At 45.8% G+C, this 18,997-nt stretch overlaps 1 long non-coding RNA gene across 1 annotated transcript in view; it reads left to right on the forward strand.

Moving 5' to 3' along the window:
• The window catches only part of LOC138566034 (uncharacterized), a 37,741-nt gene extending 20,753 nt beyond the window's left edge, over nt 1–16,988 (forward strand). The window contains exon 2 of the long non-coding RNA XR_011301798.1: nt 16,686–16,988. This is a non-coding gene — a long non-coding RNA (uncharacterized lncRNA). The remainder of the gene's footprint in view (nt 1–16,685) is intronic.
• Nucleotides 16,989–18,997: the final 2,009 nt, after the last annotated feature.

An 18,997-nucleotide genomic window follows, 5' to 3' on the forward strand; every position in this document is an offset into this window, starting at 1 on the left:
GGAGGTGCAGGCGGTGGCAGCCACCCTAGACATGCAGAAGGCATTTGACTCAGTGTCAGGGAATATCTATGGCGAGTCCTCGAGAAGTGCAAATTTGGCCCCATCTTCCGCACCTGGGTTAGGTTGCTCTACACTGATCCATCGGCTAGGGTCCGCACGGGAGATAGATGCTCCTCCTCCTTTCCAATAGCTAGGGGAACACGGCAGGGCTGTCTATTATCACCGTTGATATTCGCTATTGCCATAGAACCCTTCGCCGACATGATGCACCAATCACACTCTCATAGGGGCCTACGTACTGCCGGTCAAGCGTTATTGTTTCCCTGTATGCCGATGATGCCCTCCTTTACATTTGCTGCTCAGAAACCTACCTTGCCCCTATCCTGGAAGATGTGGTCCGCTTCAGACACATATCGGGTCTAAAAGTAAACTGCTCTAAATCTGTTCTATTCCCACTCACAGACTCCACATTACCCCCCTCCGACCTGGGTGGATTCACGTAGTCCCAATCCAACATTACTTACCTGGGGGTGGTGGTCTCCCTGCATGCAGAGAGGCTACGTGAAGACAACTATCGTAATTACCTCACACACTTGGCCGCTAAGGCAAAGAGATGGACTAGACTCCCTATCTCCTTAGCGGGTCAGATAGGCATACTCAAAATGGTGGTACTACCCCAACTCCTTTACCGATTTACTAATCTTAACCCTGTGGCCAGGAGATGATTTCTTCCGATCGCTGTGCCGTATAACCAACACCTTCCTATGACACTCCGGTGCAGTTCGTCTCAAGCTAACCACACTGACCACCCCTAAGGAACTGGGTGGGTTCGGCGCCCCTGACTTTACCAGATACTGGTTAGTGGCTCAAGCACAATTTGCCTCCTACTTCTTAAACACCACTAAACCCCCTCCACATGTCTGCTTAGAGACGTGAACGGTCAGTGATCGAGAAATTGGGTCCCTTATTCTTAAACCGGTCCCAGCTGATCCAGACTCGGCTGATCGTGTCGCCAGTACATCCTTGGCTCTCACTAAGATCTGGAAGCTGGTTGAAACACCTCGCCCCTTCCACATGGACCTCCCCCTCTGGAACTTCTTTCCCGATGTTTCAAATGTCCAACAATCCATGGGGTCCTGCTGGGCCGATTCAGGCTTCCTGGCACTGCGCGATATCTATGAACAGGGTAACTTCCTTGAATGGGCAGACCTCCCAATTCCCCTCAAGCGGAAACCTTCTGCATGGTTACAATACTCTTCCCTCCAAAAAAATCTCAAGGCCAGATACCCCAACTTCCCTACAATACCACCGGTCGAGCCCATAATCGAAGAGTTGTGCACCTTTGACTGCTTTAGAGGCAAGGTATCAAGGCTCTATACCCTACTGCAGGCTAGGGCCACCCCCTCCTTCGGTAAACTGAGATGTAGGTGGGAGGAAGACCTTGGAATTGAGATCACTGATGAACGCTGGTCCCAGATGTGTGCCCGCACCCACAACGTATCATATAACTCCCGGTTCAAACTAATACAATTTAAAGTGTTACACAGATACCATCACACTCCGGGCAGGCTACACCATATGTTCAGTGAACTTCCTTCCAGCTGCCCTAGATGCGGTGCAGATCAAGCCCCCTACATCCATATGACCTGGAGCTGCCCACGGCTCATGCAATACTGGACAGAAATATGCACCGCATTGTCCGCCATAATAGACTACACTATAGATCCATCCCCAATGCGATGCCTATTCAATGACTTCCCCCAACTAAGTCGTGACTCCAAAAAACTGGCTGGACTCTGTATGATACTTGCTGTACGCTGCATTCTGATGAACTGGCTCCGGCCCAGAGCACCCACGTATGCACAGTGGCTCAGGACAGTCACATGGCACATGACACCGAGGAGGCCTGGGGAGCACTACAACACCCGCACTCAAGGCCAAGAGACATTTGGCGGAGTTTTCGTAATGACATGTCTGCCACGACCTCGCACCCGGACTCTGAATCCTCCACCCCTGGCCTTTCCCCCGCACAACTGTAATACCATGAATAGTGGTTCTTAAGCTTTACACCCATGCCTTCACATAGTTCCCTGACCCTCTTGATGCACCCGAAAGCCAGCACTTTATTTTGAAGTATGTATTTCAGTAATTGTGTATCCTATTGTTGTGTTGTGAGCATCTCTGTTGTTTTGTATGTTGTCAAGCCAAATAAATTAAGTTTTTTAAAAAAAAGTAAAGATTTAAAAAAAAAAAAAAAACTACTGGACGGATTTACACCAAATTTACAAAAGAACGTTTTCAGGACCAAGTCGCCGCTCCTGCTGCAAATTTGGTGAAAATGCATCCAGCGGGTTGGGCATTATGTTTCCATTGCATCTATGGGAAAAACCACAAATTTAAGGACCCCCTATAAGTTTACCCCTCATGGAGGAAACCTCACCAAACTTTGCAGAATCAATCCGAGGGGGCCATATAGTTATTTTGCAAAGTTTCTTGAGGATTCGTCTGGGAAGGCAAAGTTATAAGCCGCCCAAAAAGTGCTCTTGCTATGGGTTGAGCAACTCAACCATAACTACACGGCCGCTACCGCAGGCCGTGTAATATATATTTATAATATATATTTAATTTAACATTTTAAAGAGTCAAGCACGCTGGTGTACTGGAGCGGATTTGCCTCTCTTCCACCTAGGGGTAAAGCTAGAGCCTGAGTGAGAGCTTAGACAATAAGAAAGAAACCAAATACCAACATTTATATAGTCTGTGTATCTTTGTGTCATCTCTTAAGTGATTAAAAGTGTGCTATTGTGATAACATAGTGGTTTGCTTTGTTTAGGAGATTGGGGCCCATTCCTTAATACTTGCCTCCCCAATACCCCAAAATACCTGCTTCTTCCCATCACATCACGGCCCAGAGAGACAAGGGGCCCATGAGACAAGTGGTGTATGAAAGAAATAATATAGTAATGTATCACCTTACCCACTTGTTTCTGTCTCCCACTTATTGTGTCCACACACCAACCCCACAATTATAGTAAGATGAACCGAGTGAGAGAGCGTCCAGAGTTAAACAACTGAGGGCTAGTCAGAAACAGATAGAAGTAGTGCCTACAAACATTGTGTCATCATCATAGAGCTGACAGAAAAAGCTGAATGACTGAATGATGGCAGAGAGGAATAGTGTATAAAGAAGAGTAAGGATCTGAGGACTGAACCATGCACAACACCAAAAAAAGATGTTGAGAAGAAGAAGAATTCCTAGCCATGGTTAAATCAAATGCGAGAGAGCAACACAAAAAATGTCAAGAGAAGAGACTGAAGAGCAGTGAATAGAGAGGCTGACCATATTAAAAGCAGCATCTAGGGTAGGAAGAAAGAGAGACGATTGCTGCATTTCATGAGATGAAGCAATTATTGACATGTAGAAGAGTAGTCACAGTGGAGTGAGAGGGAAAGAACCCAGACTGAAGAGGAGGGACACAAATATAATTTCCCAGATATGAAGAAAGCTGAGAATAGGCAGCACATTCCACATGTTTAGATAGGAAAGGAAGAGGATAAAGGGGACAATCCATACAAGGGAACAGAGTAGTCAAAAGAAGGGATTTTGATAATAAGAATAACACCAGTGGGCCGAGAGGAATTGAAAAGAGGTGTTAGATAAAGAAGATAAAATGGTATACCTGAGAAATAAAAGGCAAAGGAAGGGAATCGGAGAGGGTGCCCATGGGATTAACCAGATAAACTAAGAGAGATAATGAGGGTTCAGAAAGTTTAGCAAAAGAGGAGAATGCTGTTGAGACAGAAAGGGAAGAAGGAGGAGATAGGTGTGAGGAAAAGCTAGAGTAAAGATTATCTATCTTAGAAGCATAGCTCAGGGAGAAAGGGTAAAGTTAAGAGAAGGATCAGAAAGTCGAGGATCCACAAGAGCATTAAGAAGAGATACAACACAATGCGGGTGAGGGGACAGACTAGAAAGAAGAGATTGATAGAGTCACTTAACATGAACAATATCAAGATCATAAGAAGCATTGCATTATAAAGTCTGTTTTGTGATTAATATGCTGGCACTCACACGCAGACCTGCTGTGGAGTCAGTAGTTGTTCCAGGTAGCTTTATTTTACAGATGTACAGTATATACATCAATCATGTTACTCTATAGCTATATACAAGACATGAAGTACAGGACAGGGTCAAGGAGGGGTATTAGACCAACATACACAGGAGAGAACCACCCAGCCATCCTCACAACTCCGCTCAGGCCCCCAACTGACACACTCAGAACTTTCACTCACTGATCCACTCAACATTCTCCTGAGCTGCATTCATGCATCAACATTCTGACAGCAAGCACTCCAGGTCACATGACAAGACTGCATTACAACACATTGATACTTTTTCCAGCAATGTTCAAGTTTACGTACATTTCTGTGGGTGTTTTGTAACAAAGGGGTAAGACATGGTTAGGGTGGTTTATGAGAGGGAACCAAAGGAAGAGAATGATCAAGAGAGACCAATGTGGTACACATTGTGGAAAAAAGAATAAAGAATAAGGGAAGACGAGTCTGAATGGAGAAAAGAAATCAAATCCAGAGACAAGATGGAAGAATGGACATAATAAGAAAAATAAGATGTGCCAAAGTGACAAAGATCACAGTACAGAAAAGAAACATTGGGAAAAGGGGAAGACCTAACTGAATAAATGAATGATGTAAGAGAAAGAAAGAAAAGGAGGATCAGAACGGAGGAAAGGAAATGCCAAGACATAAGAGTCTGTTGAATGAGTGACAAAGATCAGATCAAGGGATGAGCCTGACACATGAAAGGGAGGAGTAGAAAATTGAGCCAAAGGAAAAGAAACAATAATAGAAGTGAAAGAGCATGAAAAGTGGGAGGATGACAGCTATACAATGAAATCACAAGGAAGATTGAAAGAAGATTCGAAACAAAGAAGGAAAGACAAAAAGAATACATATTGTCACAGAAAGATGAAAGAGGTTCTGGGGACGGTAGACGATAATAAAATAAAGAGCCAATAAGGTTTGGAAAGGAGGCATAATGATATTAAAAAAAGAAAATATATGAAGTTAAGTAGGAGAAGGTGGAAGAGTCCATAAAGAATGGAACAGGATAGCTGTGCTACCACTGGGCTGGCATATGACAGACATGAAAAATAGGACAAATAATGTTATCAAGCAAATATTGTCGGAAATCTCCCCCCGTCTCACCTGGGATCGCTTCTTGCTCTGTTCCGCGGGAGGATTCCTCTTGTGGACGGATCAAGTCTTGTATAGGCTCGCTCGAGTCTCGTCCGACTCCAGCGCGCGTTCAGAGTTCCAGGAAGGTCGCAGTTGCTGGATGTCCAGGAAGAAAGTAGCGGTCGCTAGGGTTGAGGATTCCGGGAGAAGATTTAGAGGGGAAAGGTGGAAGGAAGGAAGAAAGGACCAGGAAACTAGGAATAGTGGATTCGGCGAACAGCACACACACGTCTAGTCACTACCTAATGATAGCGTTGAGACGCACAGGGCCGCGGGGGCGTGGCCAATTTATAGAACGTGCTGTGTCCGACGTAAAGGCTGGTGTGAGGCAAGTCACTTGGCACGGCCATGTTGGGAGTAACAAGGAATACAAGCCCCGTCGCGATAAGGACCAGGAAGTCCAGAAAGGGCAAGTTCTGTGGGTCATGACAGCATGCCTCCTCCGAAAACCTGTTCCACCAGGTTTGCCCGGGTGTATGAGATGGAATCTGCTAAGCAATCGAGGGGTATTTAGGTTAGAAACTGGTTCCCAGGTTCTCTCGCTAGGAGGATATCCTTTCCATTCAATCAGGTATTGAAGGTGACCCCATTTATACCTGGAATCACATATTCTGGACACTTCATATTCCAGTTGATTGTCCACAATCACAGGACTGGTCTGCAGGTTTTCCGGGTGGATCGGATGTAGGGTTTCAATAGAGAAGTGTGAAAGACTGGGTGTATTCTCTTCCAGGAGTCTGGTAGCTTGAGCCGGAATGAGACAGAATTGATGATTTCCTTTATGGAAAATGGTCCATAGTACCGGAGGGCTAATTTGTTTGGCCGTAAATGTTGTGGTAATAGTTTCGAGGACAACCAGACTTGATCACCAATGGAATAAGAAGGTGCTGGTCTTCTTTTGGAGTCCGCATAACGCTTAGTGCGTGTCTGGGCCTTTTCCAATTGTTCCTTGGCTTCCTTGTGTATGTTGATGAGAGTCTCAATCCATGAGTCGAGAATAGGTACTGGTGTGGGATGTGGAAGAACAGAAGGTAAAACAGACGGGTGAAAACCTTGACTGCAATAGAAAGGGCTGACCTTGACTGCTGAGTGATCGGAATTGTTGTAGGCAAACTCGGCCAAGGGCATATGGAGAGACCAGTCATCCTGAACCTTGGTGGCAAAACAACGAAGATATTGCTCTAGAGTCTGATTTACACGTTCCGTGGCGCTGTTGGTTTGTGGGTGATAACCTGATGAGAGAGCGCGTTGGATCCCTAGAATACGACACAGATGTTTCCAGAATTGTGAGACGTATTGAGGTCCTCGGTCCGATATGATCTTGGAAGGAAGTCCATGAAGACGGAAAATGTGTTCCAGGAAGATTCCAGCAAGTTCTGAGGAGGGTGGTAGTTTATACAGAGGCGTAAAATGAGCCATATGTGTGAACAAGTCTATGGTTACCATGATGGTCGTGTATCCTCGGGAAGATGGTAATTCCACAATGAAGTCTGTAGCAATGAATTCCTGTGGTCTTGTTGGCAGCGATGGTTGCAGTAGAAGACCCGCCAGTCTCTTGTTATCATGTTTGTTTTGACTGCAGACAGCACAAGCTTTGATGTACTGTTGTACGTCGGTCTTCATTTCAGGCCACCAAAACTGTCTTTGTATAAGATGGAGGGTGTTAGTTATGCCATGATGTCTGGAGTGAAGGGTATCATGGCAGAGGTTTATCATTCTTTGTTGTAATTTCTGTGTAGGAATGACCAGTGCATTGTCCTTGAATAAATATCCTTCCTTAACTCTTAGGTTCCATGGATTCTTCCTTGAAATATCCTTCCAGAGGTCAGAGGACTGGGTTTGCACTCGGATTTCTTCCAGGAGGTTGACTGCTTGAGCTACAAAGATCGTGTGGGGAAACATTTTAGGATAGGCCTTGTCTTCAGTGGTTACATAGTCAGGACATCGAGATAAGGCATCAGCAATCATGTTTTGTGATCCGGGAACATGAGTGATTTGGAATTTGGTACTGGGCAAAAAAGTAGGCCCAACGCGCCTGACGAATGTTCCTGCACTCCAACGACTGTAGAATTTGAAGATTCCGATGGTCCGTGTGGACCTGAACTGGATATCTAGCACCCAGAAGTAGATGTCGCCATTCAGTGAAGGCTTGGCGGATGGCTAACAGTTCCTTTTCCAGGACGGAATAGTGTGTCTCACTGGGAGTCAGGGTTCGTGAGAGGTAAGCAATGGGGTGTTCCAGTTTATCCTCAAGTACCTGTTTCAAGACCGCTCCTATGGCATAGTTAGAGGCATCCATTTCCACTACTAATGGGCGATTTATGTCGGGTTAGGCCAGGATGGGGGCTTGCGTGAACTCTGTCTTCAATCGTTGGAATGCTTTATCTTGCAGTGTAGACCAGATAAAGGGGGTGTCTTTCTTCAAGAGAGCAACGATCGGCTGAAAGATCTCGGAAAAGGTAGAAATAAACTTCCGGTAGAAGTTGGCAAGCCCCAGGAAGGATTGAACTTGTTTCACAGATGTGGGAGCGGGCCAAGCCACTATGGCTTTTACCTTTGAAGGGACCATACCAATTCCTTCTGGGCTAAGGATGAATCCTAGGTAGTGAACAGAGGTAACGTGAAACAAGCATTTTTCGGGTTTGGCTAAAAGTTTGTGTTCACGGAGTCGTTGTAATACTGCCTTTACATGTTCTTCATGCTTTAGAGGATCCTTGGAAAAGATCAATATGTCATCCAGATAGACAATGACGAGGAGTAACAACATGTCAGAAAACACCCTATCCATAAAATGTTGAAAAACTGCGGGAGCATTAGCTAGTCCAAAGGGCATGACTAGATATTCATAGTGACCAAAGGGTGTTCTAAAGACTGTTTTCCATTCGTCTCCTTCCCGGACATGGATTAAATGGTATGCACCCCGAAGATCCAACTTCGTGAATATTACGACGCCTCTTACAGCTTCCAGGATATCCGAGATCAGGGGCAGTGGGTACCGATCTTTGAGGGTGCATTGATTTAAGCCACGATAGTCGAGGCAAGGTCTGAGTTCCTTGGTGTCCTTCTTGGGAACGAAGAACAACGAAGCACCCGCTGGAGATTTTGAGGGTTTTATGGTGCCGTTTTCAAGATTGGTGTCCAGGTATTCTCGGAGGGCCTTTTTCTCAGGTTCAGAAAGAATTAACATTCTGCCAAAGGGAATCACTGCTGAGGGATCTGCATCTATGGCACAGTCTTCAGGTCTGTGAGGGGGTAAGGCCTGGACTATGGCAGTTGAAAATACATCAGCATATCCCTGATAGGCCTCTGGGACTTGTATGATATTGGAAACCATAAGTGGTGTTTTCTGGTCTTTTAGTGGTTCTTTAGGAGGTGTCGAGGAGGGATCCAGGGATAGACAGTGGGACATACAAAACTCTGAGCCCAGGAATAGTGATCCTGCTGTCCAATTGATATACGGATTGTGCTTTTGTAACCAGGGCATACCCAATACCATGGGGTAATGGGCTGACTTAATGATGTTGAATGTAATCCACTCTTGGTGATGGTTTATGGAAAGTTGGATCTCTTTTGTCTGCAGGCTTATGGGTCCTGAAGAGAGGGGTCTTCCGTCGATTGCTTCCACCGGCTGCATGGTACTTCGTGTCTCGTACGGGGTATGATGACTAGCAACCCAGTCTTGATCAATGAAAATTCCCATAGCTCCGCAGTCCAGCAAGGCCAGAATGGGATAGGTCTTATTCTTGGAGGGCGACAGGGAGGCCTCTAGTATCACCAAATTGTTTTGTCCAGGAGAGTTCAAGGATGGAATTGATGTGGAGCAAACATCTCTCTCCCGACACCTCGCTCCATCTAGGATCGGGAGCTGGCGTTTCCTGAACGCTGTGGCGGGGCTAGAGGACATTCTCTAACAAGGTGCTTATCCGAGGCACAATACATGCACAGGCCTGAGTGGATCCTTCTCATCCTTTCTTGAGGGGAAATAGGTCCACGGAAGGCTCCTATTTGCATGGGTTCCGGATAAATGTCAGGGGTTGGGGCAGGATCGGTTTTTACAGAAGTCTCAAGGGAGTTCTTTTGAAAGGGTATCTTGGTCTTTCTTCTTTCAGCCTTTCTTTCCTGGATTCATAAGTCTATTTGCATGGCTAGATCCATAAGAGCCTGGAATGAGCTAGGACAAGCCACTCTGGCTAATTCATCCTTTATATCCTCATTTAGACCCCTGCGAAATAGAGTGAAAGTTGCTTCTGAGGACCAATCTGCTTCCTTGGCCAGTTGTTTGAATCTAGTAACATACGTTAGCATATCCTGGGATCCCTGTTGGAAATCAATTAACCGTTCCTGAGCACTATAAACCTGTTCTGGGCAGTCGAACATAGTTTTGAGTGCCTGAATAAATCCATCATAATCATCCAGGAGGGCATCTCTAGAGTTGACTAGGGGAGTAGCCCAGGTCAACGCGTTCCCTGTGAGGTGCGTGATTATAAAGCCCACCTTCGCCCTGGAAGTTGAAAAATAGTAGGGCTTAAAAGTAAAATGCACCAAGCAGGAATCCAGGAATCCCCGTAAGGACTTTGCCGAGCCATCATATTTGTCTACCACTCTGCCCAGTAACACACTCTTCTTGTTAGCGAGACAAAACAAGTTGCTTTAACGCAGCATTCTCTGCTTTTAAGTTCTGCACTTCAGTTGTTAGTTCTTGCATGCCACGCATGAGGTCCTGGACTGCTTTCTCCATAGCAGTATCAGTGTCGGTCGTTTGGCATCTCAAACTGTCGTAAATCTCCCCCCATCTCACCTGGGATCGCTTCTTGCTCTGTTCCGCGGGAGGATTCCTCTTGTGGACGGATAGGGTCTTGTATAGGCTCGCTCGAGTCTCGTCCGACTCCAGCGTGCGTTCAGAGTTCCAGGAAGGTCGCAGTTCCAGGATGTCCAGGAAGAAAGTTGCGGTCGCTAGGGTTGAGGATTCCGGGAGCAGATTTAGAGGGGAAAGGTGGAAGGAAGGAAGGAAGAAGGGACCAGGAAACTAGGAATAGTGGATTCACCGAACAGCGCACACACGTCTAGTCACTACCTAATGATAGCGTTGAGACACGCGGGGCCGCGGCGGTGTGGCCAATTTATAGAATGTGCAGTGTCTGACGTAAAGGCTGGTGTGAGGCAAGTCACTTGGCACGGCCATGTTGGGAGTAACAAGGAATACAAGCCCCGTCGCGATAAGGACCAGGAAGTCCAGAAAGGGCAAGTTCTGTGGGTCATGACAATTATAAACTCTTATTTATTAAGCTCATTACATTCTCTTTTGACATTTATAAGTGAATGGGTTTATTAAATGCAGGAATTGCCCAACAATATTAATTTAAAGTTGCTCAATACAAACTATAAAGTAATACAAAAACGCTCATACAATCCTATAATTATAAAGGTCAGTGATAAAAGCCACACTGATGAAGCAGAAACATAGTTCATAAAGTAATAGCTTACTACTTCACCACAGATGTAAAATCCAGAGCCATGAGCAGGGATTGCATTGACCTTTGCATTGACCTTTGAGCGTTCCCATGGTACAGCCATGTGTGCCCTGCATTCCCATACCCACCTCCCCCCTTTCCACTTACCTTTCCGCCATCTCTCTTCCGACCCTACGGCGTCAGTTCACTGACGCTGCATGGTCTTTTTTTTTTTTTAACTTCTTATCCCCCGCTTATCATTCTGGTAAGCGGGGGACATCCCTGCAGTCCGCGACTCCCATTACTGCACCCAAGAGGAGCCTGGGACACCCCTGCAACCCCTACTCTGCTTGGGCTCAGTAATGGGAGTCAGGATGTTGTGCGCACTTAAAGGCGCAGTAACTGCGGGGGCGCAGTACTGAGGTCGACATTTTTGAATGATTCCGTACCACGCTCTCTTAAGGCATAACTGCCGGTGCTCAACGCCTTTTGGTGACCTGGAAGACAGTAAGAAACTATTGCTAGAGTATAATAAACATTTATTATACATCTTACGTTGTATAAAAGGCTGTCCCACAATCCTAGTACAAAAATAAACCATTTGGAAATGATTGCAGCTCCTTTGATGCGTCATTGATGGTGCAGGGATTAAAAGTGGTATTCTATTTTGTACATGTCAAAGAAAACCTATACTTTTAAAGAATATATTGCACAGGACTGCCATGGGCATCTGTAATATTGTCAGACACCTAATGTGCCCTTTAACTGATACAATACCCGGCATGTTGGCATGCCACCGCCAGTGTCGGATTGGCCCGTCGGCCGATCGGCCCGTGGCCGATACGAAATCCTTAGAGGCTGGCGAGGGGCCGGGTTTCAAGCCCATGCCTGGGCCGGTCTCACGCTGGCTCAGGGCTGCCTGCAGTGCTGATCTGCTCTGCATGATCAGGGCCTGCGGGCAGCAAGTCGGCGCGAGACTGACACCATGGCGCTGCTGCTAGGTGATTGTGAAGGAAGTGTTACTTTTTTACAAAACACTGGTAGTGGGTCGGGCTGGCCTCAGCCTGGCCTGCTACCAGTGTTTTGTAAAAAAGTAACAGATTCCTGCAACTGCTCGTCCTTGAAGGACCTGGGGCAGCAGCAGGCAGTCTGATGGAGGAGCCTGGAGGCCGCCTGCAGGGCTGGGCTTGGCCAGAGGCAGGATAAGTTGCTTTCAACTTTGCAGGAAGCAAGTAACACATTTGTTGCACGCCACTTTGCAAAGTTTAAAGCAACTAATATTGGCCATGGCCAATGAAAATGCGGCGAGACTCCGTGCCGCCACCACCCCTCACTCCCAGCCCAGGTCAGGATTGGAGCTGTAGCCTGCAGGAAGCTGCGCACAAATGAGGACCTTACCAGTGCCATGGGCGAGGTCGAGGCCCCTGTCTCCACACCACAGCAAGAGTCCCTCGACTCGTCTCCAGCAGTGCAGCAGAGGCCAGCCCAGGAGGGCACACAGGCACTCGGGCACGGGCGACCCCCCCGATCCTCCCTGCCCACACAGTCACCACCCCACAGCGTCAGCGGAGATGGAGAGACACCCCTGGCTGAGGAGGTAAGAGTCACCGGCCGTAAATGTGGTTATGGGTGGTAAAATAGCTCAGCAGTTTGAGCGCTCACTGCTGCAATCTGAGCGTGATCTGCAGGTCGCAGGTTTGAATCCCGGCAAGGCCAACTCAGCCTTTCATCCTTCCGAGGTCGATAAATGAGTACCAGTTTTGGTTGGTTGATATTGTATGTAAGTATGTAAAGCGCTTTGGATTAAGGTGCTATATAAATAACACATCATTATCATTAATGCCCCCCCACCTGTCTCATTTTGTATCTCTTAGCTCCACACCCTGATAACCAAAGCTCCATTCTTTGTTGCCCTTCCATTTTCTCCCACTGCCTCCCCTTCACCCTTTTTGATCACTACTCTTACAACTCTCTCTCCACCAGTGCCCACCACAGCATCATTAGATCCCAGGAGCAGCAAGCTATGCTGTTGGGGTGAAAGAGGAACATTCCTGCCATGCATGTGGGGCAAAAACATGAGATAGCGACCCGCAGGGCATGCTCCTACTCACTGCTTGCCATGATTGGGCGTTGCTGTGGAGAGTTGTGACTGGCAGCTAGGAGCAAGGAAAGACTACTATGGTTGGCCTCTAAATCTGGTTAATGGACAATGCAGATGAAATCGGATGTTTTTGTTTTTGATGATTTAGGCACATTGAAGTCTATGGAGGGGTCTTGGGTTTGACGTGAGGGTGTACATTGTCCAGGGCTGGTGACACCCACCCAAAGAGAGGGAATGGAGGTATGCACCACAGGGCATCGCAACTCTGCGTGATAAGTAGAGCGACAGACTGTGGCATGTTTTCCACACTGCACTCTGCATGATTGTGGAGAAGGGCACTTCCTTTTTTTTATGCTCAGACTCGAGCCCCATGTATCTGCAGTGCTGGATGGCAGTAGCTGCCGGTCTACGAGGTGGCTCATAAACTTCGCAGATCCCTCCAATTGATGATGGCCTGCAATGGAAAAACATCTAGCGTGGTCTACATCATACACACGAGGGAATGCTTGGGATAATTAGCAGTGGACTGGGGGTGGGGCCATTTACATCTCAAAGCAAATGTTCCATGTTGCTTTGGCACACCTTTGCTTGCTCAAGCTGACTGTTTAGTAGTTTATTAAAAAAATACTCATCACAAATTTCGCCATACTTGGAAAGCACCTGTGTGTGAACTCATTTCCAGAAAATGTTTTGGGTCATTGGCTGTCAGGCTGTCCCATAAAAGGGCAAAGCTGACAGGACCACTGCGGTCACATACATTCATGTTTGTGTTTGATGGGGTGGATTTGCACCACGCAGGCACAAAGGGGGCCAGTGTGTTGCTGTTGGGTGGAGGTAGGGGGCTACCTACGCTCTAGTCTGAGTGTAACATTAGGAGACACTCCTGGATTTTCCTTACTGGGGGTTGTTGTGTTCGAAGCCTAAGGTGCCCTTCATTGTTATTTTTTGCAACACCCTGGCAGCTCTGCCTTCTTTGGTGTTCGTTCGCTCGCCAGGGTGGACGGTCAGTGGGTTTCTGTGTGTGTCATCCATAAAAAGTGTGATTTATTACAAAGGCTCCTGAGTCCTCTCCGTTTCTCCTCCCTGTTGCTTCCACAGACAAGCTCCAGTTTCCTGATTTTTACATCCACTTAACACTAACACGAGACGCAGAGAGGAGTTGCTGAATGCATCATTGAGGGCACACATGTGTCCAACAGATGAGCTCTTCATGTATGTGGTTTGTGAACTATAAATAGTAAACACACTCCAGTATAATTGGGCCCAAGCAAGAAACATACCTTTTGAAAAAGAGCTCACATTTTTGCAAAAAACAGGCATTTTACATAATATTTTAAATTAGTGAATGTAATGATAACTGACGGCATACAGTATACATCATACGGACTACATGAGGGCCTGCTGCAGTGTTACGGATTGCTGCCCAACTGCCACTGCTAAAATGTGCCGATTTTTCAGAAATCATGCCATGGTAGCTATTAACTAACCAAAAAAAAGTTCCATCCCAGTCAGTGTGGGGGATGGGAATGGAAGTAGCACATCGTACTATTTAGAATAATGCACAGTCAGATTTGTAATGCAGTATCACCGCAAACCATATTCCCCGCAATAGCCTATGAGGGGAATACCTGATGCTTGGTAATCAAGCAGTCAGTAACAAGAAAGCACTGCCTCTTTAGCTGTAGTCCCGTGAAGCCAGGATGCCTGAGTTCATACTCCAGCTTACATGTCAGTGTGATTGAACCTATGCAAAACACTTTGCTTCCATTGCCCCATTACTGAAAGAATAAAAAGAAAAAGGGGCAACGGATGCACCTTCTTTAAATGCTGCCTGCCTCTTGGAAATGTGGAAATCCTTGCGCCTAAAAGCTTGTGCTCAGTGTAGAAATATTTGACCATGCACATCAAGTGGCCATTGACTAGTCTTCATTGTGCCACAATGAATGCTGTGTTGTAATGTGTCTATCTTTCCTATCTGCATAGCATGCTGTTCAGGATGTTTGTTTGCATGTATGAGGTAACGTGTGCTCAGAGTATGGAATGTCCTGTGAGGGTGCTGCTTTCCCTATTTTGCCAACCTCTGATCTGAAGCCCGAAAAGTAGATGCACGCAGTCTTGAAATGCGGCCAAATTTGCACAGACTTGCAGATGAACTTAACTGGTCTGCTGTTAAATCTCAGTTACCAGTTTAATGGTATCCACTACATAACAATTGCTCAGTTTACTATTGCTGATTTGATAGCTCAGTGGGTTGAGCGCTTGCTTCTGCGATGTGTGTGTGTGATCTGCAGGTTGCAGGTTCGAATCTCAGACTTTCATCCTTCTGAGGTTGATAAATGAGTACCAACACAGGTTGGGGGATATTGTATGCATATTTGTTCTATAAAAAAGAGCTTAAGAGTAGATGCTATACAATAACATATTATCATTTGGCCTTGGACGTCTGCTTGCATTGATGATGGTTTGAGGGCCACTTTTCTTGATGCAAGGGGTGGGCCACTTTTTGAGGTGACCTTTAAGGCTGGGCCACTTTTTTGAGGCGAGGGAGGGCCACTTTTTTTTGGGTGTCCGGGCCTATTTCTTGTTCCAGTCCGACCCTGGCCACCGCCAACATCTTTATTTGTTTATTCACCACTATTGATACACCTAAAAGAACACTAACTGCACCTCTCTAAACTTGCAAATGAAAACCAGAACTCCCCAACGTAAGATTTATCCATTCCCCAAATCACATTATGAATGCCTTCCCAAGATGGTGTCCAGCACAAAGTGACATGCCATGCTATTTTTAAGCTTGTACAAGCTTCATAACCTAAATATTGGTCGTGTAAAGAGTGGAGAGGCATTTCGAAAAAAGGATCAGATTTGTTTATTTGGTTTTAACGCCTCTACCATTTCTCTACTTTATGTATGCCAAGTTGCCAACGGTTATGACCTGATTTGGCTTAAAGGTAAAACACACTGTTTGATTAAAATGTGCAGTGTGATTTTTAAGCACATTGAGGAGTCCACAATCAACTAAAAGATTTAAAATAAGGGTTCCATTACAAGGAAGTGCCAAAAGAGAGCATCCTGTGGATCTAGCCCTAAACTTCTGTGTCAGGGCTCTGTTCGTTTATGTCATAAAGTGAGTCCCCACGCCATTTATGTGTGACCTGTCAATATCATGTGCTTTCTAATGGTTGAATGGCCTTGTGGTGCTGTCTTTCGTGCATGCTATTGTAATATTGACCGGCGCGCCCTGCTGACTCATGGAATCTTGTGGCATAGTGTTAACCTCCTGCAACGTGCATGGGACTGCAATGATGTCATGTGACCTCCTCTCATAGTTTTCCACTTTTGAGATCGGCGATTTCTGTCCACTCAGGAAGCAGAAGATGAACAGCGCTGATTACTCCAATCCTTGATTGCTGCCCTCATGCCTGTGTTCAAAGAAACTATCGAACTCCAGAGTTGAGGGCACGTTGTGATCCCCATCCTCCCACTCCACAATGCCTTTGACGGGTCTTTTTGCGGACCACTTTCTTTTTGTGCTTTAGAACTCATGAGCTACTCAGCCCTGCCATTCCCTGTAGGCCTCTGCTACTGCACAATGGATATAATGATATATGCAGCAAGATAAGACGCCGAAGCTTCTTGGCACCTGGTAAATGCCATTAAAGAAATCCAACTGCGGCTCCTAGTGCTTGAATTTGCAGAGGTGCATTTTACCATCTATTCCCCACAGTAGATGATAACTAAGCATCAAGGCGAAAAAGCGCTGACGGGTGTTCAATACAAGGTGGAGGGACTGTGTTGTGTGTGAGAAATTAAATTATGGTTCTTGAGTAGTTCGAAACACTAACATTCTCTTTAATTTTACTTTATTGTACTATTAGAGATCTCAAGAAGATGATGATGATGATGATGACGATGATGAAAGAAACGTTGAACCATTTCGCGTTTTCCAGATGTGTACTGCCACCTGCCTACACTGCAGCATTTTCCCACCTACCGATGGCCTTTGCCACTCAATGTTACTTGTACAAAACCAGATGGGACATACCCACATAACCCACTTGTACCATCCTTGTAAGTAAGTTTCCCCTCCAGTAACAGCGCCACGAAGCCCTAGGGCTGTTTGCGTGCTATACAAATGTAAACGAATTTAAATAAAAAAATAAATACATTAGTCCTCCTCACATTGGACAGACCTTTGCTGTCTTCATTATGATAAACTACACCTTTAATCTGCCAATGTGAAAGGCCAGTGCTTCGACGGTAGGAGTATAGTCTTTCTTTTACAAGCTGGTTTATGGAGGTCAAATGTGTTGGGGCGGATCTTCGAGCAACATGATAATGGGAATGGAAGATACTCCAGACATGCAATGTTTTATTCGGTGACCAGGAAACATCAGGGGATGGGTCGCTGGCCATGTCCACTCCACAGCTCTGTATGTTTGGATGTTTAATGATTTTGATGGTCACATCTAATGTCAAGTGATGACCCATATCTTATTTTTCTACAGGCCTGAACCCTTGCTGTTGTGGTTATAGAAAAAGAGAAAATACTTTACAAAAAAAAAAACGTTTTTCTGTACTTTTTGGACTTGATACGAATTTTGTAATAAATTACAAATGGCGGTAGATAAGGCAGAGCCCTGCTAGATTACGTAGGGAGGAGTGATATGATATGATAGGTTATTTATAACTAGCTTAATAACCAGAGGTTTCTAAGCGCGGACCCGGGGATCGAACCTCTGTTGCTCCGTTTCGTCTTGCTTCCAATGCGAGCACGTTGTCCCTGAGCTATCCCCCCGAGACAAATTGAGGACAAGAAGGCTGCCACCGGGAGGTGTGGCGGAAAAAGGGGGGGAACAGGGGCTGGGAGTACAGGAATCCATCTTTTTCTCCTCAAGAATACATGTATCTTATTATTGCAATGCCAAGTGTGATCACCTATGAACCATAATGGGACATTGGACGCAATTGTGGACTTTGCAGGCAGGGATGACCGTTGTGTGATTCAACCAAATTAACTTTGTTTTAACTATTGCTAATACTGCTCTTTGCTGTCACACAGAGAGTCTATGCAGATGCTAACAACGGCCAGCTTGTCTTCGGCAGGAATTGGGCAATAGGGCACCTGTGCTCTTCTTCCTTAGAACGATGGACCCGGGGCAAGTGGCACGTGTCTCCATGGGCAGCAATCAGGACATGGAGGTGCAATGAGGAATCAGTGGTACCCTAAAGACCATGTCTTGTACAAAGAAGAGTGCTGTTGTGGGGGGAGATTCCAGGGATGATGCTGTCAAGCGGAGATGTGTAATGATGGGTTTTGTTTTGGTGCCAGTGAGTTCAGACGCCATGTCAGGTAGGAAAGGTATCTGCTAAGATGACAGCCATAAATGTGGAGCAGAGAGTCTGAGGAGCGCTGGCACTGACCTTTGAGGATGGTGTCCTGCTGATGTGACAGACATGCCAGGCTGAGGTAGAAACCGGGGGCTGAACCTCCTCCAGTTTTTTTTATCTGCGACATAAGGATTATACATAGTTCTTTTCACAGGTTATCCTACTCGATGATATTTTCAAAAAGGACTTTGCAAAAAAACATTCAGTGATCAATCCTCGCAAATAGGTGAGATGCACAAAGTTGCTTGCCAGTTGTAGTGTTTTGTATGCCAATGGCTTGATTACTATATGATAAGATAGATGTAAAATATATGGAATCATCCAAAAAGCCGGAAAAAACGTATGGCATATTTGACCGAATATATTAGGCTAAACGAAAATCTCGTATAACCTAAAAATGTTAACAAGTATGCCCTACACAACATTAGAGTGAAGAAGGGCAGTTGGGGCTGCGGCGGTGTCCCCTGCACCTTTGTTCACTGTAATGTGAACGGGGTTGTGGGGGTGTCCCCCGCTCCTGACTCAATTAAATATTTTTTTTGAAGAAAAGTGGACCATGCGTCGCAGAGGGATGTTGGTGACCACAGGTAAGTAAGGGGATGGGGGAAAGGGCAAAGTCTGAAATGTTCAGGGGAGAGAAGACCGAAAGTTATTTTCGGAAAAATAAATTTTGGTCTTTTTCTCCCTCGAACATTTCAGCTTTGATCTGCCAACCCCAATCCAAATATATTTGTATACAAGGTTTCTTCAGATATATACACTGAAGTTCAGTATTGAACATATACAAAAGAATGGAATG

The sequence above is a fragment of the Ambystoma mexicanum genome, chromosome 2p (genome assembly GCF_040938575.1).
Source record: "Ambystoma mexicanum isolate Mex_15411 chromosome 2p, UKY_AmexF1_1, whole genome shotgun sequence".
NCBI lineage: Eukaryota > Metazoa > Chordata > Amphibia > Caudata > Ambystomatidae > Ambystoma > Ambystoma mexicanum.